A 24,381-nucleotide genomic window follows, 5' to 3' on the forward strand; every position below is an offset into this window, starting at 1 on the left:
CCCGGATTTAACCCACACAGGTAAGTCCAATGGGGTGCAGGCATGTCCTCTATGCTTACAGCTTCCCGTGGGTGTTGGTTTGATACCGTTTGGGGACAGCCAAGGAGGCATCTGCAGGCAACAAAGGTAGGTGTGTGCTTGTGTGTGTGTTTCCTATGCAGATCCTAAGCCCAGTGTCACATGCAAGTAGGAGGAGTAAGAAGGGTTCCTGGCAAATCCGGGTTATGGATTGCATTTAAAAAGGCCCCGTGGGAGTGCAATGGGCCCCTGTCTTGCTGCTTAGCAATAATGGTATGGGTTTAGGTTCTGCTGTGTGTACTGGTGGTTGACTGCCCCCCAGCCCAGAGTGTGCATGGAAAATTGTCTGGCAGCCTCCCTGACAGCAAGCAGTGATAGTGCCCATGAAGGGGACCTTGTTGGGCCCGCCCCTTTCACGGTTATCGCTTCTCGGCCTTTTGGCTAAGATCAAGTGTAGTATCTGTTCTTATCAGTTTAATATCTGATACGTCCCCTATCTGGGGACCATATATTAAATGGATTTTTGAGAACGGGGGCCGATTTCGAAGCTTGCTTCCGTCGCCCTATGCATTGACCCGATATGGCAGTATCTTTGGGTACAGTGCACCACCCCCTTACAGGGTTAAAAAGAAAGATTCCTACTTTCATTGCTACCTGCTTGCTGGCTAGCCAGCTAGCCAGCCCTGTGGGCCTTGCTGCTGCTGCTGCAGCCAAAAAACAAAAGGTGGTGCTGCTGCTGCTTCTGCTGCTTCTGCTTCTGCTTGTGTCTGGCCGCTGTTGGAGCGTCCAGGCACAGGACTTCTGCTGCTGCTGACTAAATGGCCTCCTTAATTGGATCATTTGAGTAGCCAGCACACCTGTGCAGGTAGGGCATGACATGATAGGCAGCTGCCTTGATAGCGGGTGGGTGCTGAATGTTCCTAATTGACAAAATAAGATTAATGCTTATGAAGAAATATAAAATCTCATCCCTTCCCCAATATCGCGCCACACCCCTACCCCTTAATTCCCTGGTTGAACTTGATGGACATATGTCTTTTTTCGACCGTACTAACTATGTAACTATGTAACATAACATGGGGGGGGTCTCCTGGCTGTTCACACAGGTGTGTCATTGCTGTACATTGACCATGCATTGCTTCTGTGGTATTGCAAAGGCAAAGACAAATGCTTCCAGCCATCCATTGCACTAATGGATTGGTCATCAGCTGGCTGTCTATGTCCCGCATCAATATAGACCAAAGTACAGAGGGTTAGGCTATGCTATTGTGCACCTACCTGATGCATCAGAAGGTGCGAGGCCCTTGCTAAATTCTGTGCACAGACTTTGAGATCTATACTTTAGACTGTATCTAAACCTGCTCCAACATGGACTGACATTCTGGCCTACTTTCAGCCGATGCGACTTGTCTGTCGCTGAACAGTCGCTTTTTATGTATTCAGCACCTATGTATAATGTTGTAAAAATGCTCTAGAAGCTAAAGTCGCAGAAATGTCACACATATTTGGCCTGCAACTTTCTGTGCGACAAATTCAGACAGGAAAAATCAGTATAAATCCTTAGAAAATTATCCCCCAGTGTCTCCATCTGCTGGCGGTATTGAATAAGCATTGCTGCACTGATGGGGTATGCATTAGACGAAAAAAAAGAAGAAAAAGAAGAATAATACGCCCAGAAAAGAGGCGAAAAGGAGAAAAACGTAAAAAAACGTGAAAAAAAAGTAAGAGGAAGAGAAGGGAAAAAAAGGTGGAAATGGGTTTAAAAGTGATTTCGGCGGAGAAATATATATATATATATATATATATATATATATATATATATATATATACGCGCACACACACACATATATATAAACGTATTCTCCGTTGAGATATTGCAGCCGCTGCTGTGTCCAGGCCCAGGAGCCTTAGCACTGTGCTGTGATGTCACTCAATACCACTGACATCACTAGGTGTAAACAACATCTCTCCTTTGCTGTGTATGTGACTATGGAGCTGTTTGGTGATGTCGTCTATTATGGCCTTCATAGAAGCAACAGGAGATTGTTGCATCCATCTAGAACCCTCAGAACTACAGTGCTATGATGTCACTCACTTCCACAGGCCTTGCAGAGTGTAAACAACAACAACCCAGCTTTGTTGTGTATGTAACCATAGGGATTTGTGATGTCACCTAGAACCTTCACAGCAGCGACAGCTTTATGAGGAGCATCAGCACTGCTCTGCCTGAGCAGAACCATCACCGCCATAGGTTGTCAAATAACCCGGATTTAACCCACACAGGTAAGTCCAATGGGGTGCAGGCATGTCCTCTATGCTTACAGCTTCCCGTGGGTGTTGGTTTGATACCGTTTGGGGACAGCCAAGGAGGCATCTGCAGGCAACAAAGGTAGGTGTGTGCTTGTGTGTGTGTTTCCTATGCAGATCCTAAGCCCAGTGTCACATGCAAGTAGGAGGAGTAAGAAGGGTTCCTGGCAAATCCGGGTTATGGATTGCATTTAAAAAGGCCCCGTGGGAGTGCAATGGGCCCCTGTCTTGCTGCTTAGCAATAATGGTATGGGTTTAGGTTCTGCTGTGTGTACTGGTGGTTGACTGCCCCCCAGCCCAGAGTGTGCATGGAAAATTGTCTGGCAGCCTCCCTGACAGCAAGCAGTGATAGTGCCCATGAAGGGGACCTTGTTGGGCCCGCCCCTTTCACGGTTATCGCTTCTCGGCCTTTTGGCTAAGATCAAGTGTAGTATCTGTTCTTATCAGTTTAATATCTGATACGTCCCCTATCTGGGGACCATATATTAAATGGATTTTTGAGAACGGGGGCCGATTTCGAAGCTTGCTTCCGTCGCCCTATGCATTGACCCGATATGGCAGTATCTTCGGGTACAGTGCACCACCCCCTTACAGGGTTAAAAAGAAAGATTCCTACTTTCATTGCTACCTGCTTGCTGGCTAGCCAGCTAGCCAGCCCTGTGGGCCTTGCTGCTGCTGCTGCAGCCAAAAAACAAAAGGTGGTGCTGCTGCTGCTTCTGCTGCTTCTGCTTCTGCTTGTGTCTGGCCGCTGTTGGAGCGTCCAGGCACAGGACTTCTGCTGCTGCTGACTAAATGGCCTCCTTAATTGGATCATTTGAGTAGCCAGCACACCTGTGCAGGTAGGGCATGACATGATAGGCAGCTGCCTTGATAGCGGGTGGGTGCTGAATGTTCCTAATTGACAAAATAAGATTAATGCTTATGAAGAAATATAAAATCTCATCCCTTCCCCAATATCGCGCCACACCCCTACCCCTTAATTCCCTGGTTGAACTTGATGGACATATGTCTTTTTTCGACCGTACTAACTATGTAACTATGTAACATAACATGGGGGGGGTCTCCTGGCTGTTCACACAGGTGTGTCATTGCTGTACATTGACCATGCATTGCTTCTGTGGTATTGCAAAGGCAAAGACAAATGCTTCCAGCCATCCATTGCACTAATGGATTGGTCATCAGCTGGCTGTCTATGTCCCGCATCAATATAGACCAAAGTACAGAGGGTTAGGCTATGCTATTGTGCACCTACCTGATGCATCAGAAGGTGCGAGGCCCTTGCTAAATTCTGTGCACAGACTTTGAGATCTATACTTTAGACTGTATCTAAACCTGCTCCAACATGGACTGACATTCTGGCCTACTTTCAGCCGATGCGACTTGTCTGTCGCTGAACAGTCGCTTTTTATGTATTCAGCACCTATGTATAATGTTGTAAAAATGCTCTAGAAGCTAAAGTCGCAGAAATGTCACACATATTTGGCCTGCAACTTTCTGTGCGACAAATTCAGACAGGAAAAATCAGTATAAATCCTTAGAAAATTATCCCCCAGTGTCTCCATCTGCTGGCGGTATTGAATAAGCATTGCTGCACTGATGGGGTATGCATTAGACGAAAAAAAAGAAGAAAAAGAAGAATAATACGCCCAGAAAAGAGGCGAAAATGAGAAAAACGTAAAAAAACGTGAAAAAAAAGTAAGAGGAAGAGAAGGGAAAAAAAGGTGGAAATGGGTTTAAAAGTGATTTCGGCGGAGAAATATATATATATATATATATATATATATATATATATATATACGCGCACACACACACATATATATAAACGTATTCTCCGTTGAGATATTGCAGCCGCTGCTGTGTCCAGGCCCAGGAGCCTTAGCACTGTGCTGTGATGTCACTCAATACCACTGACATCACTAGGTGTAAACAACATCTCTCCTTTGCTGTGTATGTGACTATGGAGCTGTTTGGTGATGTCGTCTATTATGGCCTTCATAGAAGCAACAGGAGATTGTTGCATCCATCTAGAACCCTCAGAACTACAGTGCTATGATGTCACTCACTTCCACAGGCCTTGCAGAGTGTAAACAACAACAACCCAGCTTTGTTGTGTATGTAACCATAGGGATTTGTGATGTCACCTAGAACCTTCACAGCAGCGACAGCTTTATGAGGAGCATCAGCACTGCTCTGCCTGAGCAGAACCATCACCGCCATAGGTTGTCAAATAACCCGGATTTAACCCACACAGGTAAGTCCAATGGGGTGCAGGCATGTCCTCTATGCTTACAGCTTCCCGTGGGTGTTGGTTTGATACCGTTTGGGGACAGCCAAGGAGGCATCTGCAGGCAACAAAGGTAGGTGTGTGCTTGTGTGTGTGTTTCCTATGCAGATCCTAAGCCCAGTGTCACATGCAAGTAGGAGGAGTAAGAAGGGTTCCTGGCAAATCCGGGTTATGGATTGCATTTAAAAAGGCCCCGTGGGAGTGCAATGGGCCCCTGTCTTGCTGCTTAGCAATAATGGTATGGGTTTAGGTTCTGCTGTGTGTACTGGTGGTTGACTGCCCCCCAGCCCAGAGTGTGCATGGAAAATTGTCTGGCAGCCTCCCTGACAGCAAGCAGTGATAGTGCCCATGAAGGGGACCTTGTTGGGCCCGCCCCTTTCACGGTTATCGCTTCTCGGCCTTTTGGCTAAGATCAAGTGTAGTATCTGTTCTTATCAGTTTAATATCTGATACGTCCCCTATCTGGGGACCATATATTAAATGGATTTTTGAGAACGGGGGCCGATTTCGAAGCTTGCTTCCGTCGCCCTATGCATTGACCCGATATGGCAGTATCTTCGGGTACAGTGCACCACCCCCTTACAGGGTTAAAAAGAAAGATTCCTACTTTCATTGCTACCTGCTTGCTGGCTAGCCAGCTAGCCAGCCCTGTGGGCCTTGCTGCTGCTGCTGCAGCCAAAAAACAAAAGGTGGTGCTGCTGCTGCTTCTGCTGCTTCTGCTTCTGCTTGTGTCTGGCCGCTGTTGGAGCGTCCAGGCACAGGACTTCTGCTGCTGCTGACTAAATGGCCTCCTTAATTGGATCATTTGAGTAGCCAGCACACCTGTGCAGGTAGGGCATGACATGATAGGCAGCTGCCTTGATAGCGGGTGGGTGCTGAATGTTCCTAATTGACAAAATAAGATTAATGCTTATGAAGAAATATAAAATCTCATCCCTTCCCCAATATCGCGCCACACCCCTACCCCTTAATTCCCTGGTTGAACTTGATGGACATATGTCTTTTTTCGACCGTACTAACTATGTAACTTTGTAACATAACATGGGGGGGGTCTCCTGGCTGTTCACACAGGTGTGTCATTGCTGTACATTGACCATGCATTGCTTCTGTGGTATTGCAAAGGCAAAGACAAATGCTTCCAGCCATCCATTGCACTAATGGATTGGTCATCAGCTGGCTGTCTATGTCCCGCATCAATATAGACCAAAGTACAGAGGGTTAGGCTATGCTATTGTGCACCTACCTGATGCATCAGAAGGTGCGAGGCCCTTGCTAAATTCTGTGCACAGACTTTGAGATCTATACTTTAGACTGTATCTAAACCTGCTCCAACATGGACTGACATTCTGGCCTACTTTCAGCCGATGCGACTTGTCTGTCGCTGAACAGTCGCTTTTTATGTATTCAGCACCTATGTATAATGTTGTAAAAATGCTCTAGAAGCTAAAGTCGCAGAAATGTCACACATATTTGGCCTGCAACTTTCTGTGCGACAAATTCAGACAGGAAAAATCAGTATAAATCCTTAGAAAATTATCCCCCAGTGTCTCCATCTGCTGGCGGTATTGAATAAGCATTGCTGCACTGATGGGGTATGCATTAGACGAAAAAAAAGAAGAAAAAGAAGAATAATACGCCCAGAAAAGAGGCGAAAAGGAGAAAAACGTAAAAAAACGTGAAAAAAAAGTAAGAGGAAGAGAAGGGAAAAAAAGGTGGAAATGGGTTTAAAAGTGATTTCGGCGGAGAAATATATATATATATATATATATATATATATATATATATATATATACGCGCACACACACACATATATATAAACGTATTCTCCGTTGAGATATTGCAGCCGCTGCTGTGTCCAGGCCCAGGAGCCTTAGCACTGTGCTGTGATGTCACTCAATACCACTGACATCACTAGGTGTAAACAACATCTCTCCTTTGCTGTGTATGTGACTATGGAGCTGTTTGGTGATGTCGTCTATTATGGCCTTCATAGAAGCAACAGGAGATTGTTGCATCCATCTAGAACCCTCAGAACTACAGTGCTATGATGTCACTCACTTCCACAGGCCTTGCAGAGTGTAAACAACAACAACCCAGCTTTGTTGTGTATGTAACCATAGGGATTTGTGATGTCACCTAGAACCTTCACAGCAGCGACAGCTTTATGAGGAGCATCAGCACTGCTCTGCCTGAGCAGAACCATCACCGCCATAGGTTGTCAAATAACCCGGATTTAACCCACACAGGTAAGTCCAATGGGGTGCAGGCATGTCCTCTATGCTTACAGCTTCCCGTGGGTGTTGGTTTGATACCGTTTGGGGACAGCCAAGGAGGCATCTGCAGGCAACAAAGGTAGGTGTGTGCTTGTATGTGTGTTTCCTATGCAGATCCTAAGCCCAGTGTCACATGCAAGTAGGAGGAGTAAGAAGGGTTCCTGGCAAATCCGGGTTATGGATTGCATTTAAAAAGGCCCCGTGGGAGTGCAATGGGCCCCTGTCTTGCTGCTTAGCAATAATGGTATGGGTTTAGGTTCTGCTGTGTGTACTGGTGGTTGACTGCCCCCCAGCCCAGAGTGTGCATGGAAAATTGTCTGGCAGCCTCCCTGACAGCAAGCAGTGATAGTGCCCATGAAGGGGACCTTGTTGGGCCCGCCCCTTTCACGGTTATCGCTTCTCGGCCTTTTGGCTAAGATCAAGTGTAGTATCTGTTCTTATCAGTTTAATATCTGATACGTCCCCTATCTGGGGACCATATATTAAATGGATTTTTGAGAACGGGGGCCGATTTCGAAGCTTGCTTCCGTCGCCCTATGCATTGACCCGATATGGCAGTATCTTCGGGTACAGTGCACCACCCCCTTACAGGGTTAAAAAGAAAGATTCCTACTTTCATTGCTACCTGCTTGCTGGCTAGCCAGCTAGCCAGCCCTGTGGGCCTTGCTGCTGCTGCTGCAGCCAAAAAACAAAAGGTGGTGCTGCTGCTGCTTCTGCTGCTTCTGCTTCTGCTTGTGTCTGGCCGCTGTTGGAGCGTCCAGGCACAGGACTTCTGCTGCTGCTGACTAAATGGCCTCCTTAATTGGATCATTTGAGTAGCCAGCACACCTGTGCAGGTAGGGCATGACATGATAGGCAGCTGCCTTGATAGCGGGTGGGTGCTGAATGTTCCTAATTGACAAAATAAGATTAATGCTTATGAAGAAATATAAAATCTCATCCCTTCCCCAATATCGCGCCACACCCCTACCCCTTAATTCCCTGGTTGAACTTGATGGACATATGTCTTTTTTCGACCGTACTAACTATGTAACTATGTAACATAACATGGGGGGGGTCTCCTGGCTGTTCACACAGGTGTGTCATTGCTGTACATTGACCATGCATTGCTTCTGTGGTATTGCAAAGGCAAAGACAAATGCTTCCAGCCATCCATTGCACTAATGGATTGGTCATCAGCTGGCTGTCTATGTCCCGCATCAATATAGACCAAAGTACAGAGGGTTAGGCTATGCTATTGTGCACCTACCTGATGCATCAGAAGGTGCGAGGCCCTTGCTAAATTCTGTGCACAGACTTTGAGATCTATACTTTAGACTGTATCTAAACCTGCTCCAACATGGACTGACATTCTGGCCTACTTTCAGCCGATGCGACTTGTCTGTCGCTGAACAGTCGCTTTTTATGTATTCAGCACCTATGTATAATGTTGTAAAAATGCTCTAGAAGCTAAAGTCGCAGAAATGTCACACATATTTGGCCTGCAACTTTCTGTGCGACAAATTCAGACAGGAAAAATCAGTATAAATCCTTAGAAAATTATCCCCCAGTGTCTCCATCTGCTGGCGGTATTGAATAAGCATTGCTGCACTGATGGGGTATGCATTAGACGAAAAAAAAGAAGAAAAAGAAGAATAATACGCCCAGAAAAGAGGCGAAAAGGAGAAAAACGTAAAAAAAACGTGAAAAAAAAGTAAGAGGAAGAGAAGGGAAAAAAAGGTGGAAATGGGTTTAAAAGTGATTTCGGCGGAGAAATATATATATATATATATATATATATATATATATATATATATACGCGCACACACACACATATATATAAACGTATTCTCCGTTGAGATATTGCAGCCGCTGCTGTGTCCAGGCCCAGGAGCCTTAGCACTGTGCTGTGATGTCACTCAATACCACTGACATCACTAGGTGTAAACAACATCTCTCCTTTGCTGTGTATGTGACTATGGAGCTGTTTGGTGATGTCGTCTATTATGGCCTTCATAGAAGCAACAGGAGATTGTTGCATCCATCTAGAACCCTCAGAACTACAGTGCTATGATGTCACTCACTTCCACAGGCCTTGCAGAGTGTAAACAACAACAACCCAGCTTTGTTGTGTATGTAACCATAGGGATTTGTGATGTCACCTAGAACCTTCACAGCAGCGACAGCTTTATGAGGAGCATCAGCACTGCTCTGCCTGAGCAGAACCATCACCGCCATAGGTTGTCAAATAACCCGGATTTAACCCACACAGGTAAGTCCAATGGGGTGCAGGCATGTCCTCTATGCTTACAGCTTCCCGTGGGTGTTGGTTTGATACCGTTTGGGGACAGCCAAGGAGGCATCTGCAGGCAACAAAGGTAGGTGTGTGCTTGTGTGTGTGTTTCCTATGCAGATCCTAAGCCCAGTGTCACATGCAAGTAGGAGGAGTAAGAAGGGTTCCTGGCAAATCCGGGTTATGGATTGCATTTAAAAAGGCCCCGTGGGAGTGCAATGGGCCCCTGTCTTGCTGCTTAGCAATAATGGTATGGGTTTAGGTTCTGCTGTGTGTACTGGTGGTTGACTGCCCCCCAGCCCAGAGTGTGCATGGAAAATTGTCTGGCAGCCTCCCTGACAGCAAGCAGTGATAGTGCCCATGAAGGGGACCTTGTTGGGCCCGCCCCTTTCACGGTTATCGCTTCTCGGCCTTTTGGCTAAGATCAAGTGTAGTATCTGTTCTTATCAGTTTAATATCTGATACGTCCCCTATCTGGGGACCATATATTAAATGGATTTTTGAGAACGGGGGCCGATTTCGAAGCTTGCTTCCGTCGCCCTATGCATTGACCCGATATGGCAGTATCTTCGGGTACAGTGCACCACCCCCTTACAGGGTTAAAAAGAAAGATTCCTACTTTCATTGCTACCTGCTTGCTGGCTAGCCAGCTAGCCAGCCCTGTGGGCCTTGCTGCTGCTGCTGCAGCCAAAAAACAAAAGGTGGTGCTGCTGCTGCTTCTGCTGCTTCTGCTTCTGCTTGTGTCTGGCCGCTGTTGGAGCGTCCAGGCACAGGACTTCTGCTGCTGCTGACTAAATGGCCTCCTTAATTGGATCATTTGAGTAGCCAGCACACCTGTGCAGGTAGGGCATGACATGATAGGCAGCTGCCTTGATAGCGGGTGGGTGCTGAATGTTCCTAATTGACAAAATAAGATTAATGCTTATGAAGAAATATAAAATCTCATCCCTTCCCCAATATCGCGCCACACCCCTACCCCTTAATTCCCTGGTTGAACTTGATGGACATATGTCTTTTTTCGACCGTACTAACTATGTAACTATGTAACATAACATGGGGGGGGTCTCCTGGCTGTTCACACAGGTGTGTCATTGCTGTACATTGACCATGCATTGCTTCTGTGGTATTGCAAAGGCAAAGACAAATGCTTCCAGCCATCCATTGCACTAATGGATTGGTCATCAGCTGGCTGTCTATGTCCCGCATCAATATAGACCAAAGTACAGAGGGTTAGGCTATGCTATTGTGCACCTACCTGATGCATCAGAAGGTGCGAGGCCCTTGCTAAATTCTGTGCACAGACTTTGAGATCTATACTTTAGACTGTATCTAAACCTGCTCCAACATGGACTGACATTCTGGCCTACTTTCAGCCGATGCGACTTGTCTGTCGCTGAACAGTCGCTTTTTATGTATTCAGCACCTATGTATAATGTTGTAAAAATGCTCTAGAAGCTAAAGTCGCAGAAATGTCACACATATTTGGCCTGCAACTTTCTGTGCGACAAATTCAGACAGGAAAAATCAGTATAAATCCTTAGAAAATTATCCCCCAGTGTCTCCATCTGCTGGCGGTATTGAATAAGCATTGCTGCACTGATGGGGTATGCATTAGACGAAAAAAAAGAAGAAAAAGAAGAATAATACGCCCAGAAAAGAGGCGAAAAGGAGAAAAACGTAAAAAAACGTGAAAAAAAAGTAAGAGGAAGAGAAGGGAAAAAAAGGTGGAAATGGGTTTAAAAGTGATTTCGGCGGAGAAATATATATATATATATATATATATATATATATATATATATATACGCGCACACACACACATATATATAAACGTATTCTCCGTTGAGATATTGCAGCCGCTGCTGTGTCCAGGCCCAGGAGCCTTAGCACTGTGCTGTGATGTCACTCAATACCACTGACATCACTAGGTGTAAACAACATCTCTCCTTTGCTGTGTATGTGACTATGGAGCTGTTTGGTGATGTCGTCTATTATGGCCTTCATAGAAGCAACAGGAGATTGTTGCATCCATCTAGAACCCTCAGAACTACAGTGCTATGATGTCACTCACTTCCACAGGCCTTGCAGAGTGTAAACAACAACAACCCAGCTTTGTTGTGTATGTAACCATAGGGATTTGTGATGTCACCTAGAACCTTCACAGCAGCGACAGCTTTATGAGGAGCATCAGCACTGCTCTGCCTGAGCAGAACCATCACCGCCATAGGTTGTCAAATAACCCGGATTTAACCCACACAGGTAAGTCCAATGGGGTGCAGGCATGTCCTCTATGCTTACAGCTTCCCGTGGGTGTTGGTTTGATACCGTTTGGGGACAGCCAAGGAGGCATCTGCAGGCAACAAAGGTAGGTGTGTGCTTGTGTGTGTGTTTCCTATGCAGATCCTAATAAGCCCAGTGTCACATGCAAGTAGGAGGAGTAAGAAGGGTTCCTGGCAAATCCGGGTTATGGATTGCATTTAAAAAGGCCCCGTGGGAGTGCAATGGGCCCCTGTCTTGCTGCTTAGCAATAATGGTATGGGTTTAGGTTCTGCTGTGTGTACTGGTGGTTGACTGCCCCCCAGCCCAGAGTGTGCATGGAAAATTGTCTGGCAGCCTCCCTGACAGCAAGCAGTGATAGTGCCCATGAAGGGGACCTTGTTGGGCCCGCCCCTTTCACGGTTATCGCTTCTCGGCCTTTTGGCTAAGATCAAGTGTAGTATCTGTTCTTATCAGTTTAATATCTGATACGTCCCCTATCTGGGGACCATATATTAAATGGATTTTTGAGAACGGGGGCCGATTTCGAAGCTTGCTTCCGTCGCCCTATGCATTGACCCGATATGGCAGTATCTTCGGGTACAGTGCACCACCCCCTTACAGGGTTAAAAAGAAAGATTCCTACTTTCATTGCTACCTGCTTGCTGGCTAGCCAGCTAGCCAGCCCTGTGGGCCTTGCTGCTGCTGCTGCAGCCAAAAAACAAAAGGTGGTGCTGCTGCTGCTTCTGCTGCTTCTGCTTCTGCTTGTGTCTGGCCGCTGTTGGAGCGTCCAGGCACAGGACTTCTGCTGCTGCTGACTAAATGGCCTCCTTAATTGGATCATTTGAGTAGCCAGCACACCTGTGCAGGTAGGGCATGACATGATAGGCAGCTGCCTTGATAGCGGGTGGGTGCTGAATGTTCCTAATTGACAAAATAAGATTAATGCTTATGAAGAAATATAAAATCTCATCCCTTCCCCAATATCGCGCCACACCCCTACCCCTTAATTCCCTGGTTGAACTTGATGGACATATGTCTTTTTTCGACCGTACTAACTATGTAACTATGTAACATAACATGGGGGGGGTCTCCTGGCTGTTCACACAGGTGTGTCATTGCTGTACATTGACCATGCATTGCTTCTGTGGTATTGCAAAGGCAAAGACAAATGCTTCCAGCCATCCATTGCACTAATGGATTGGTCATCAGCTGGCTGTCTATGTCCCGCATCAATATAGACCAAAGTACAGAGGGTTAGGCTATGCTATTGTGCACCTACCTGATGCATCAGAAGGTGCGAGGCCCTTGCTAAATTCTGTGCACAGACTTTGAGATCTATACTTTAGACTGTATCTAAACCTGCTCCAACATGGACTGACATTCTGGCCTACTTTCAGCCGATGCGACTTGTCTGTCGCTGAACAGTCGCTTTTTATGTATTCAGCACCTATGTATAATGTTGTAAAAATGCTCTAGAAGCTAAAGTCGCAGAAATGTCACACATATTTGGCCTGCAACTTTCTGTGCGACAAATTCAGACAGGAAAAATCAGTATAAATCCTTAGAAAATTATCCCCCAGTGTCTCCATCTGCTGGCGGTATTGAATAAGCATTGCTGCACTGATGGGGTATGCATTAGACGAAAAAAAAGAAGAAAAAGAAGAATAATACGCCCAGAAAAGAGGCGAAAAGGAGAAAAACGTAAAAAAACGTGAAAAAAAAGTAAGAGGAAGAGAAGGGAAAAAAAGGTGGAAATGGGTTTAAAAGTGATTTCGGCGGAGAAATATATATATATATATATATATATATATATATATACGCGCACACACACACATATATATAAACGTATTCTCCGTTGAGATATTGCAGCCGCTGCTGTGTCCAGGCCCAGGAGCCTTAGCACTGTGCTGTGATGTCACTCAATACCACTGACATCACTAGGTGTAAACAACATCTCTCCTTTGCTGTGTATGTGACTATGGAGCTGTTTGGTGATGTCGTCTATTATGGCCTTCATAGAAGCAACAGGAGATTGTTGCATCCATCTAGAACCCTCAGAACTACAGTGCTATGATGTCACTCACTTCCACAGGCCTTGCAGAGTGTAAACAACAACAACCCAGCTTTGTTGTGTATGTAACCATAGGGATTTGTGATGTCACCTAGAACCTTCACAGCAGCGACAGCTTTATGAGGAGCATCAGCACTGCTCTGCCTGAGCAGAACCATCACCGCCATAGGTTGTCAAATAACCCGGATTTAACCCACACAGGTAAGTCCAATGGGGTGCAGGCATGTCCTCTATGCTTACAGCTTCCCGTGGGTGTTGGTTTGATACCGTTTGGGGACAGCCAAGGAGGCATCTGCAGGCAACAAAGGTAGGTGTGTGCTTGTATGTGTGTTTCCTATGCAGATCCTAAGCCCAGTGTCACATGCAAGTAGGAGGAGTAAGAAGGGTTCCTGGCAAATCCGGGTTATGGATTGCATTTAAAAAGGCCCCGTGGGAGTGCAATGGGCCCCTGTCTTGCTGCTTAGCAATAATGGTATGGGTTTAGGTTCTGCTGTGTGTACTGGTGGTTGACTGCCCCCCAGCCCAGAGTGTGCATGGAAAATTGTCTGGCAGCCTCCCTGACAGCAAGCAGTGATAGTGCCCATGAAGGGGACCTTGTTGGGCCCGCCCCTTTCACGGTTATCGCTTCTCGGCCTTTTGGCTAAGATCAAGTGTAGTATCTGTTCTTATCAGTTTAATATCTGATACGTCCCCTATCTGGGGACCATATATTAAATGGATTTTTGAGAACGGGGGCCGATTTCGAAGCTTGCTTCCGTCGCCCTATGCATTGACCCGATATGGCAGTATCTTCGGGTACAGTGCACCACCCCCTTACAGGGTTAAAAAGAAAGATTCCTACTTTCATTGCTACCTGCTTGCTGGCTAGCCAGCTAGCCAGCCCTGTGGGCCTTGCTGCTGCTGCTGCAGCCAAAAAACAAAAGGTGGTGCTGCTGCTGCTTCTGCTGCTTCTGCTTCTGCTTGTGTCTGGCCGCTGTTGGAGCGTCCAGGCACAGGACTTCTGCTGCTGCTGACTAAATGGCCTCCTTAATTGGATCATTTGAGTAGCCAGCACACCTGTGCAGGTAGGGCATGACATGATAGGCAGCTGCCTTGATAGCGGGTGGGTGCTGAATGTTCCTAATTGACAAAATAAGATTAATGCTTATGAAGAAATATAAAATCTCATCCCTTCCCCAATATCGCGCCACACCCCTACCCCTTAATTCCCTGGTTGAACTTGATGGACATATGTCTTTTTTCGACCGTACTAACTATGTAACTATGTAACATAACATGGGGGGGGTCTCCTGGCTGTTCACACAGGTGTGTCATTGCTGTACATTGACCATGCATTGCTTCTGTGGTATTGCAAAGGCAAAGACAAATGCTTCCAGCCATCCATTGCACTAATGGATTGGTCATCAGCTGGCTGTCTATGTCCCGCATCAATATAGACCAAAGTACAGAGGGTTAGGCTATGCTATTGTGCACCTACCTGATGCATCAGAAGGTGCGAGGCCCTTGCTAAATTCTGTGCACAGACTTTGAGATCTATACTTTAGACTGTATCTAAACCTGCTCCAACATGGACTGACATTCTGGCCTACTTTCAGCCGATGCGACTTGTCTGTCGCTGAACAGTCGCTTTTTATGTATTCAGCACCTATGTATAATGTTGTAAAAATGCTCTAGAAGCTAAAGTCGCAGAAATGTCACACATATTTGGCCTGCAACTTTCTGTGCGACAAATTCAGACAGGAAAAATCAGTATAAATCCTTAGAAAATTATCCCCCAGTGTCTCCATCTGCTGGCGGTATTGAATAAGCATTGCTGCACTGATGGGGTATGCATTAGACGAAAAAAAAGAAGAAAAAGAAGAATAATACGCCCAGAAAAGAGGCGAAAAGGAGAAAAACGTAAAAAAAACGTGAAAAAAAAGTAAGAGGAAGAGAAGGGAAAAAAAGGTGGAAATGGGTTTAAAAGTGATTTCGGCGGAGAAATATATATATATATATATATATATATATATATATATATATATATATATATATACGCGCACACACACACATATATATAAACGTATTCTCCGTTGAGATATTGCAGCCGCTGCTGTGTCCAGGCCCAGGAGCCTTAGCACTGTGCTGTGATGTCACTCAATACCACTGACATCACTAGGTGTAAACAACATCTCTCCTTTGCTGTGTATGTGACTATGGAGCTGTTTGGTGATGTCGTCTATTATGGCCTTCATAGAAGCAACAGGAGATTGTTGCATCCATCTAGAACCCTCAGAACTACAGTGCTATGATGTCACTCACTTCCACAGGCCTTGCAGAGTGTAAACAACAACAACCCAGCTTTGTTGTGTATGTAACCATAGGGATTTGTGATGTCACCTAGAACCTTCACAGCAGCGACAGCTTTATGAGGAGCATCAGCACTGCTCTGCCTGAGCAGAACCATCACCGCCATAGGTTGTCAAATAACCCGGATTTAACCCACACAGGTAAGTCCAATGGGGTGCAGGCATGTCCTCTATGCTTACAGCTTCCCGTGGGTGTTGGTTTGATACCGTTTGGGGACAGCCAAGGAGGCATCTGCAGGCAACAAAGGTAGGTGTGTGCTTGTGTGTGTGTTTCCTATGCAGATCCTAAGCCCAGTGTCACATGCAAGTAGGAGGAGTAAGAAGGGTTCCTGGCAAATCCGGGTTATGGATTGCATTTAAAAAGGCCCCGTGGGAGTGCAATGGGCCCCTGTCTTGCTGCTTAGCAATAATGGTATGGGTTTAGGTTCTGCTGTGTGTACTGGTGGTTGACTGCCCCCCAGCCCAGAGTGTGCATGGAAAATTGTCTGGCAGCCTCCCTGACAGCAAGCAGTGATAGTGCCCATGAAGGGGACCTTGTTGGGCCCGCCCCTTTCACGGTTATCGCTTCTCGGCCTTTTGGCTAAGATCAAGTGTAGTATCTGTTCTTATCAGTTTAATATCTGATACGTCCCCTATCTGGGGACCATATATTAAATGGATTTTTGAGAACGGGGGCCGATTTCGAAGCTTGCTTCCGTCGCCCTATGCATTGACCCGATATGGCAGTATCTTCGGGTACAGTGCACCACCCCCTTACAGGGTTAAAAAGAAAGATTCCTACTTTCATTGCTACCTGCTTGCTGGCTAGCCAGCTAGCCAGCCCTGTGGGCCTTGCTGCTGCTGCTGCAGCCAAAAAACAAAAGGTGGTGCTGCTGCTGCTTCTGCTGCTTCTGCTTCTGCTTGTGTCTGGCCGCTGTTGGAGCGTCCAGGCACAGGACTTCTGCTGCTGCTGACTAAATGGCCTCCTTAATTGGATCATTTGAGTAGCCAGCACACCTGTGCAGGTAGGGCATGACATGATAGGCAGCTGCCTTGATAGCGGGTGGGTGCTGAATGTTCCTAATTGACAAAATAAGATTAATGCTTATGAAGAAATATAAAATCTCATCCCTTCCCCAATATCGCGCCACACCCCTACCCCTTAATTCCCTGGTTGAACTTGATGGACATATGTCTTTTTTCGACCGTACTAACTATGTAACTATGTAACATAACATGGGGGGGGTCTCCTGGCTGTTCACACAGGTGTGTCATTGCTGTACATTGACCATGCATTGCTTCTGTGGTATTGCAAAGGCAAAGACAAATGCTTCCAGCCATCCATTGCACTAATGGATTGGTCATCAGCTGGCTGTCTATGTCCCGCATCAATATAGACCAAAGTACAGAGGGTTAGGCTATGCTATTGTGCACCTACCTGATGCATCAGAAGGTGCGAGGCCCTTGCTAAATTCTGTGCACAGACTTTGAGATCTATACTTTAGACTGTATCTAAACCTGCTCCAACATGGACTGACATTCTGGCCTACTTTCAGCCGATGCGACTTGTCTGTCGCTGAACAGTCGCTTTTTATGTATTCAGCACCTATGTATAATGTTGTAAAAATGCTCTAGAAGCTAAAGTCGCAGAAATGTCACACATATTTGGCCTGCAACTTTCTGTGCGACAAATTCAGACAGGAAAAATCAGTATAAATCCTTAGAAAATTATCCCCCAGTGTCTCCATCTGCTGGCGGTATTGAATAAGCATTGCTGCACTGATGGGGTATGCATTAGACGAAAAAAAAGAAGAAAAAGAAGAATAATACGCCCAGAAAAGAGGCGAAAAGGAGAAAAACGTAAAAAAACGTGAAAAAAAAGTAAGAGGAAGAGAAGGGAAAAAAAGGTGGAAATGGGTTTAAAAGTGATTTCGGCGGAGAAATATATATATATATATATATATATATATATATATATACGCGCACACACACACATATATATAAACGTATTCTCCGTTGAGATATTGCAGCCGCTGCTGTGTCCAGGCCCAGGAGCCTTAGCACTGTGCTGTGATGTCACTCAATACCACTGACATCACTAGGTGTAAACAACATCTCTCCTTTGCTGTGTATGTGACTATGGAGCTGTTTGGTGATGTCGTCTATTATGGCCTTCATAGAAGCAACAGGAGATTGTTGCATCCATCTAGAACCCTCAGAACTACAGTGCTATGATGTCACTCACTTCCACAGGCCTTGCAGAGTGTAAACAACAACAACCCAGCTTTGTTGTGTATGTAACCATAGGGATTTGTGATGTCACCTAGAACCTTCACAGCAGCGACAGCTTTATGAGGAGCATCAGCACTGCTCTGCCTGAGCAGAACCATCACCGCCATAGGTTGTCAAATAACCCGGATTTAACCCACACAGGTAAGTCCAATGGGGTGCAGGCATGTCCTCTATGCTTACAGCTTCCCGTGGGTGTTGGTTTGATACCGTTTGGGGACAGCCAAGGAGGCATCTGCAGGCAACAAAGGTAGGTGTGTGCTTGTGTGTGTGTTTCCTATGCAGATCCTAAGCCCAGTGTCACATGCAAGTAGGAGGAGTAAGAAGGGTTCCTGGCAAATCCGGGTTATGGATTGCATTTAAAAAGGCCCCGTGGGAGTGCAATGGGCCCCTGTCTTGCTGCTTAGCAATAATGGTATGGGTTTAGGTTCTGCTGTGTGTACTGGTGGTTGACTGCCCCCCAGCCCAGAGTGTGCATGGAAAATTGTCTGGCAGCCTCCCTGACAGCAAGCAGTGATAGTGCCCATGAAGGGGACCTTGTTGGGCCCGCCCCTTTCACGGTTATCGCTTCTCGGCCTTTTGGCTAAGATCAAGTGTAGTATCTGTTCTTATCAGTTTAATATCTGATACGTCCCCTATCTGGGGACCATATATTAAATGGATTTTTGAGAACGGGGGCCGATTTCGAAGCTTGCTTCCGTCGCCCTATGCATTGACCCGATATGGCAGTATCTTCGGGTACAGTGCACCACCCCCTTACAGGGTTAAAAAGAAAGATTCCTACTTTCATTGCTACCTGCTTGCTGGCTAGCCAGCTAGCCAGCCCTGTGGGCCTTGCTGCTGCTGCTGCAGCCAAAAAACAAAAGGTGGTGCTGCTGCTGCTTCTGCTGCTTCTGCTTCTGCTTGTGTCTGGCCGCTGTTGGAGCGTCCAGGCACAGGACTTCTGCTGCTGCTGACTAAATGGCCTCCTTAATTGGATCATTTGAGTAGCCAGCACACCTGTGCAGGTAGGGCATGACATGATAGGCAGCTGCCTTGATAGCGGGTGGGTGCTGAATGTTCCTAATTGACAAAATAAGATTAATGCTTATGAAGAAATATAAAATCTCATCCCTTCCCCAATATCGCGCCACACCCCTACCCCTTAATTCCCTGGTTGAACTTGATGGACATATGTCTTTTTTCGACCGTACTAACTATGTAACTATGTAACATAACATGGGGGGGGTCTCCTGGCTGTTCACACAGGTGTGTCATTGCTGTACATTGACCATGCATTGCTTCTGTGGTATTGCAAAGGCAAAGACAAATGCTTCCAGCCATCCATTGCACTAATGGATTGGTCATCAGCTGGCTGTCTATGTCCCGCATCAATATAGACCAAAGTACAGAGGGTTAGGCTATGCTATTGTGCACCTACCTGATGCATCAGAAGGTGCGAGGCCCTTGCTAAATTCTGTGCACAGACTTTGAGATCTATACTTTAGACTGTATCTAAACCTGCTCCAACATGGACTGACATTCTGGCCTACTTTCAGCCGATGCGACTTGTCTGTCGCTGAACAGTCGCTTTTTATGTATTCAGCACCTATGTATAATGTTGTAAAAATGCTCTAGAAGCTAAAGTCGCAGAAATGTCACACATATTTGGCCTGCAACTTTCTGTGCGACAAATTCAGACAGGAAAAATCAGTATAAATCCTTAGAAAATTATCCCCCAGTGTCTCCATCTGCTGGCGGTATTGAATAAGCATTGCTGCACTGATGGGGTATGCATTAGACGAAAAAAAAGAAGAAAAAGAAGAATAATACGCCCAGAAAAGAGGCGAAAAGGAGAAAAACGTAAAAAAACGTGAAAAAAAAGTAAGAGGAAGAGAAGGGAAAAAAAGGTGGAAATGGGTTTAAAAGTGATTTCGGCGGAGAAATATATATATATATATATATATATATATATATATATATATATATACGCGCACACACACACATATATATAAACGTATTCTCCGTTGAGATATTGCAGCCGCTGCTGTGTCCAGGCCCAGGAGCCTTAGCACTGTGCTGTGATGTCACTCAATACCACTGACATCACTAGGTGTAAACAACATCTCTCCTTTGCTGTGTATGTGACTATGGAGCTGTTTGGTGATGTCGTCTATTATGGCCTTCATAGAAGCAACAGGAGATTGTTGCATCCATCTAGAACCCTCAGAACTACAGTGCTATGATGTCACTCACTTCCACAGGCCTTGCAGAGTGTAAACAACAACAACCCAGCTTTGTTGTGTATGTAACCATAGGGATTTGTGATGTCACCTAGAACCTTCACAGCAGCGACAGCTTTATGAGGAGCATCAGCACTGCTCTGCCTGAGCAGAACCATCACCGCCATAGGTTGTCAAATAACCCGGATTTAACCCACACAGGTAAGTCCAATGGGGTGCAGGCATGTCCTCTATGCTTACAGCTTCCCGTGGGTGTTGGTTTGATACCGTTTGGGGACAGCCAAGGAGGCATCTGCAGGCAACAAAGGTAGGTGTGTGCTTGTGTGTGTGTTTCCTATGCAGATCCTAAGCCCAGTGTCACATGCAAGTAGGAGGAGTAAGAAGGGTTCCTGGCAAATCCGGGTTATGGATTGCATTTAAAAAGGCCCCGTGGGAGTGCAATGGGCCCCTGTCTTGCTGCTTAGCAATAATGGTATGGGTTTAGGTTCTGCTGTGTGTACTGGTGGTTGACTGCCCCCCAGCCCAGAGTGTGCATGGAAAATTGTCTGGCAGCCTCCCTGACAGCAAGCAGTGATAGTGCCCATGAAGGGGACCTTGTTGGGCCCGCCCCTTTCACGGTTATCGCTTCTCGGCCTTTTGGCTAAGATCAAGTGTAGTATCTGTTCTTATCAGTTTAATATCTGATACGTCCCCTATCTGGGGACCATATATTAAATGGATTTTTGAGAACGGGGGCCGATTTCGAAGCTTGCTTCCGTCGCCCTATGCATTGACCCGATATGGCAGTATCTTCGGGTACAGTGCACCACCCCCTTACAGGGTTAAAAAGAAAGATTCCTACTTTCATTGCTACCTGCTTGCTGGCTAGCCAGCTAGCCAGCCCTGTGGGCCTTGCTGCTGCTGCTGCAGCCAAAAAACAAAAGGTGGTGCTGCTGCTGCTTCTGCTGCTTCTGCTTCTGCTTGTGTCTGGCCGCTGTTGGAGCGTCCAGGCACAGGACTTCTGCTGCTGCTGACTAAATGGCCTCCTTAATTGGATCATTTGAGTAGCCAGCACACCTGTGCAGGTAGGGCATGACATGATAGGCAGCTGCCTTGATAGCGGGTGGGTGCTGAATGTTCCTAATTGACAAAATAAGATTAATGCTTATGAAGAAATATAAAATCTCATCCCTTCCCCAATATCGCGCCACACCCCTACCCCTTAATTCCCTGGTTGAACTTGATGGACATATGTCTTTTTTCGACCGTACTAACTATGTAACTATGTAACATAACATGGGGGGGGGGTCTCCTGGCTGTTCACACAGGTGTGTCATTGCTGTACATTGACCATGCATTGCTTCTGTGGTATTGCAAAGGCAAAGACAAATGCTTCCAGCCATCCATTGCACTAATGGATTGGTCATCAGCTGGCTGTCTATGTCCCGCATCAATATAGACCAAAGTACAGAGGGTTAGGCTATGCTATTGTGCACCTACCTGATGCATCAGAAGGTGCGAGGCCCTTGCTAAATTCTGTGCACAGACTTTGAGATCTATACTTTAGACTGTATCTAAACCTGCTCCAACATGGACTGACATTCTGGCCTACTTTCAGCCGATGCGACTTGTCTGTCGCTGAACAGTCGCTTTTTATGTATTCAGCACCTATGTATAATGTTGTAAAAATGCTCTAGAAGCTAAAGTCGCAGAAATGTCACACATATTTGGCCTGCAACTTTCTGTGCGACAAATTCAGACAGGAAAAATCAGTATAAATCCTTAGAAAATTATCCCCCAGTGTCTCCATCTGCTGGCGGTATTGAATAAGCATTGCTGCACTGATGGGGTATGCATTAGACGAAAAAAAAGAAGAAAAAGAAGAATAATACGCCCAGAAAAGAGGCGAAAAGGAGAAAAACGTAAAAAAACGTGAAAAAAAAGTAAGAGGAAGAGAAGGGAAAAAAAGGTGGAAATGGGTTTAAAAGTGATTTCGGCGGAGAAATATATATATATATATATATATATATATATATATATATATATACGCGCACACACACACATATATATAAACGTATTCTCCGTTGAGATATTGCAGCCGCTGCTGTGTCCAGGCCCAGGAGCCTTAGCACTGTGCTGTGATGTCACTCAATACCACTGACATCACTAGGTGTAAACAACATCTCTCCTTTGCTGTGTATGTGACTATGGAGCTGTTTGGTGATGTCATCTATTACGGCCTTCATAGAAGCAACAGGAGATTGTTGCATCCATCTAGAACCCTCAGAACTACAGTGCTATGATGTCACTCACTTCCACAGGCCTTGCAGAGTGTAAACAACAACAACCCAGCTTTGTTGTGTATGTAACCATAGGGATTTGTGATGTCACCTAGAACCTTCACAGCAGCGACAGCTTTATGAGGAGCATCAGCACTGCTCTGCCTGAGCAGAACCATCACCGCCATAGGTTGTCAAATAACCCGGATTTAACCCACACAGGTAAGTCCAATGGGGTGCAGGCATGTCCTCTATGCTTACAGCTTCCCGTGGGTGTTGGTTTGATACCGTTTGGGGACAGCCAAGGAGGCATCTGCAGGCAACAAAGGTAGGTGTGTGCTTGTGTGTGTGTTTCCTATGCAGATCCTAAGCCCAGTGTCACATGCAAGTAGGAGGAGTAAGAAGGGTTCCTGGCAAATCCGGGTTATGGATTGCATTTAAAAAGGCCCCGTGGGAGTGCAATGGGCCCCTGTCTTGCTGCTTAGCAATAATGGTATGGGTTTAGGTTCTGCTGTGTGTACTGGTGGTTGACTGCCCCCCAGCCCAGAGTGTGCATGGAAAATTGTCTGGCAGCCTCCCTGACAGCAAGCAGTGATAGTGCCCATGAAGGGGACCTTGTTGGGCCCGCCCCTTTCACGGTTATCGCTTCTCGGCCTTTTGGCTAAGATCAAGTGTAGTATCTGTTCTTATCAGTTTAATATCTGATACGTCCCCTATCTGGGGACCATATATTAAATGGATTTTTGAGAACGGGGGCCGATTTCGAAGCTTGCTTCCGTCGCCCTATGCATTGACCCGATATGGCAGTATCTTCGGGTACAGTGCACCACCCCCTTACAGGGTTAAAAAGAAAGATTCCTACTTTCATTGCTACCTGCTTGCTGGCTAGCCAGCTAGCCAGCCCTGTGGGCCTTGCTGCTGCTGCTGCAGCCAAAAAACAAAAGGTGGTGCTGCTGCTGCTTCTGCTGCTTCTGCTTCTGCTTGTGTCTGGCCGCTGTTGGAGCGTCCAGGCACAGGACTTCTGCTGCTGCTGACTAAATGGCCTCCTTAATTGGATCATTTGAGTAGCCAGCACACCTGTGCAGGTAGGGCATGACATGATAGGCAGCTGCCTTGATAGCGGGTGGGTGCTGAATGTTCCTAATTGACAAAATAAGATTAATGCTTATGAAGAAATATAAAATCTCATCCCTTCCCCAATATCGCGCCACACCCCTACCCCTTAATTCCCTGGTTGAACTTGATGGACATATGTCTTTTTTCGACCGTACTAACTATGTAACTATGTAACATAACATGGGGGGGGTCTCCTGGCTGTTCACACAGGTGTGTCATTGCTGTACATTGACCATGCATTGCTTCTGTGGTATTGCAAAGGCAAAGACAAATGCTTCCAGCCATCCATTGCACTAATGGATTGGTCATCAGCTGGCTGTCTATGTCCCGCATCAATATAGACCAAAGTACAGAGGGTTAGGCTATGCTATTGTGCACCTACCTGATGCATCAGAAGGTGCGAGGCCCTTGCTAAATTCTGTGCACAGACTTTGAGATCTATACTTTAGACTGTATCTAAACCTGCTCCAACATGGACTGACATTCTGGCCTACTTTCAGCCGATGCGACTTGTCTGTCGCTGAACAGTCGCTTTTTATGTATTCAGCACCTATGTATAATGTTGTAAAAATGCTCTAGAAGCTAAAGTCGCAGAAATGTCACACATATTTGGCCTGCAACTTTCTGTGCGACAAATTCAGACAGGAAAAATCAGTATAAATCCTTAGAAAATTATCCCCCAGTGTCT

At 46.0% G+C, this 24,381-nt stretch overlaps 11 non-coding genes across 11 annotated transcripts; all 11 read left to right on the top strand.

Moving 5' to 3' along the window:
* The first annotated feature begins 439 nt into the window (after positions 1-439).
* Positions 440-630, top strand: LOC130336330 (U2 spliceosomal RNA). Its single transcript, XR_008877775.1, has one exon. It is a non-coding gene; the product is annotated as a U2 spliceosomal RNA (small nuclear RNA).
* Positions 631-2,720: 2,090 nt separating this feature from the next.
* On the top strand, positions 2,721-2,911 carry LOC130336305 (U2 spliceosomal RNA). Its single transcript, XR_008877753.1, has one exon. It is a non-coding gene; the product is annotated as a U2 spliceosomal RNA (small nuclear RNA).
* Positions 2,912-4,995: 2,084 nt separating this feature from the next.
* LOC130336308 (U2 spliceosomal RNA) lies at positions 4,996-5,186 on the top strand. Its single transcript, XR_008877755.1, has one exon. It is a non-coding gene; the product is annotated as a U2 spliceosomal RNA (small nuclear RNA).
* Positions 5,187-7,274: 2,088 nt separating this feature from the next.
* On the top strand, positions 7,275-7,465 carry LOC130336309 (U2 spliceosomal RNA). The gene has a single exon (XR_008877756.1). It is a non-coding gene; the product is annotated as a U2 spliceosomal RNA (small nuclear RNA).
* A 2,087-nt stretch (positions 7,466-9,552) lies between these two features.
* On the top strand, positions 9,553-9,743 carry LOC130336310 (U2 spliceosomal RNA). Its single transcript, XR_008877757.1, has one exon. It is a non-coding gene; the product is annotated as a U2 spliceosomal RNA (small nuclear RNA).
* A 2,089-nt stretch (positions 9,744-11,832) lies between these two features.
* LOC130336311 (U2 spliceosomal RNA) lies at positions 11,833-12,023 on the top strand. The gene has a single exon (XR_008877758.1). It is a non-coding gene; the product is annotated as a U2 spliceosomal RNA (small nuclear RNA).
* A 2,078-nt stretch (positions 12,024-14,101) lies between these two features.
* Positions 14,102-14,292, top strand: LOC130336312 (U2 spliceosomal RNA). The gene has a single exon (XR_008877759.1). It is a non-coding gene; the product is annotated as a U2 spliceosomal RNA (small nuclear RNA).
* A 2,097-nt stretch (positions 14,293-16,389) lies between these two features.
* LOC130336313 (U2 spliceosomal RNA) lies at positions 16,390-16,580 on the top strand. The gene has a single exon (XR_008877760.1). It is a non-coding gene; the product is annotated as a U2 spliceosomal RNA (small nuclear RNA).
* A 2,080-nt stretch (positions 16,581-18,660) lies between these two features.
* On the top strand, positions 18,661-18,851 carry LOC130336314 (U2 spliceosomal RNA). The gene has a single exon (XR_008877761.1). It is a non-coding gene; the product is annotated as a U2 spliceosomal RNA (small nuclear RNA).
* Positions 18,852-20,939: 2,088 nt separating this feature from the next.
* LOC130336315 (U2 spliceosomal RNA) lies at positions 20,940-21,130 on the top strand. Its single transcript, XR_008877762.1, has one exon. It is a non-coding gene; the product is annotated as a U2 spliceosomal RNA (small nuclear RNA).
* A 2,088-nt stretch (positions 21,131-23,218) lies between these two features.
* On the top strand, positions 23,219-23,409 carry LOC130336316 (U2 spliceosomal RNA). Its single transcript, XR_008877763.1, has one exon. It is a non-coding gene; the product is annotated as a U2 spliceosomal RNA (small nuclear RNA).
* The last annotated feature ends 972 nt before the right edge of the window (positions 23,410-24,381 follow it).

The sequence above is a fragment of the Hyla sarda genome, unplaced genomic scaffold (assembly GCF_029499605.1).
Source record: "Hyla sarda isolate aHylSar1 unplaced genomic scaffold, aHylSar1.hap1 scaffold_478, whole genome shotgun sequence".
Taxonomy (NCBI): Eukaryota; Metazoa; Chordata; class Amphibia; order Anura; family Hylidae; genus Hyla; species Hyla sarda.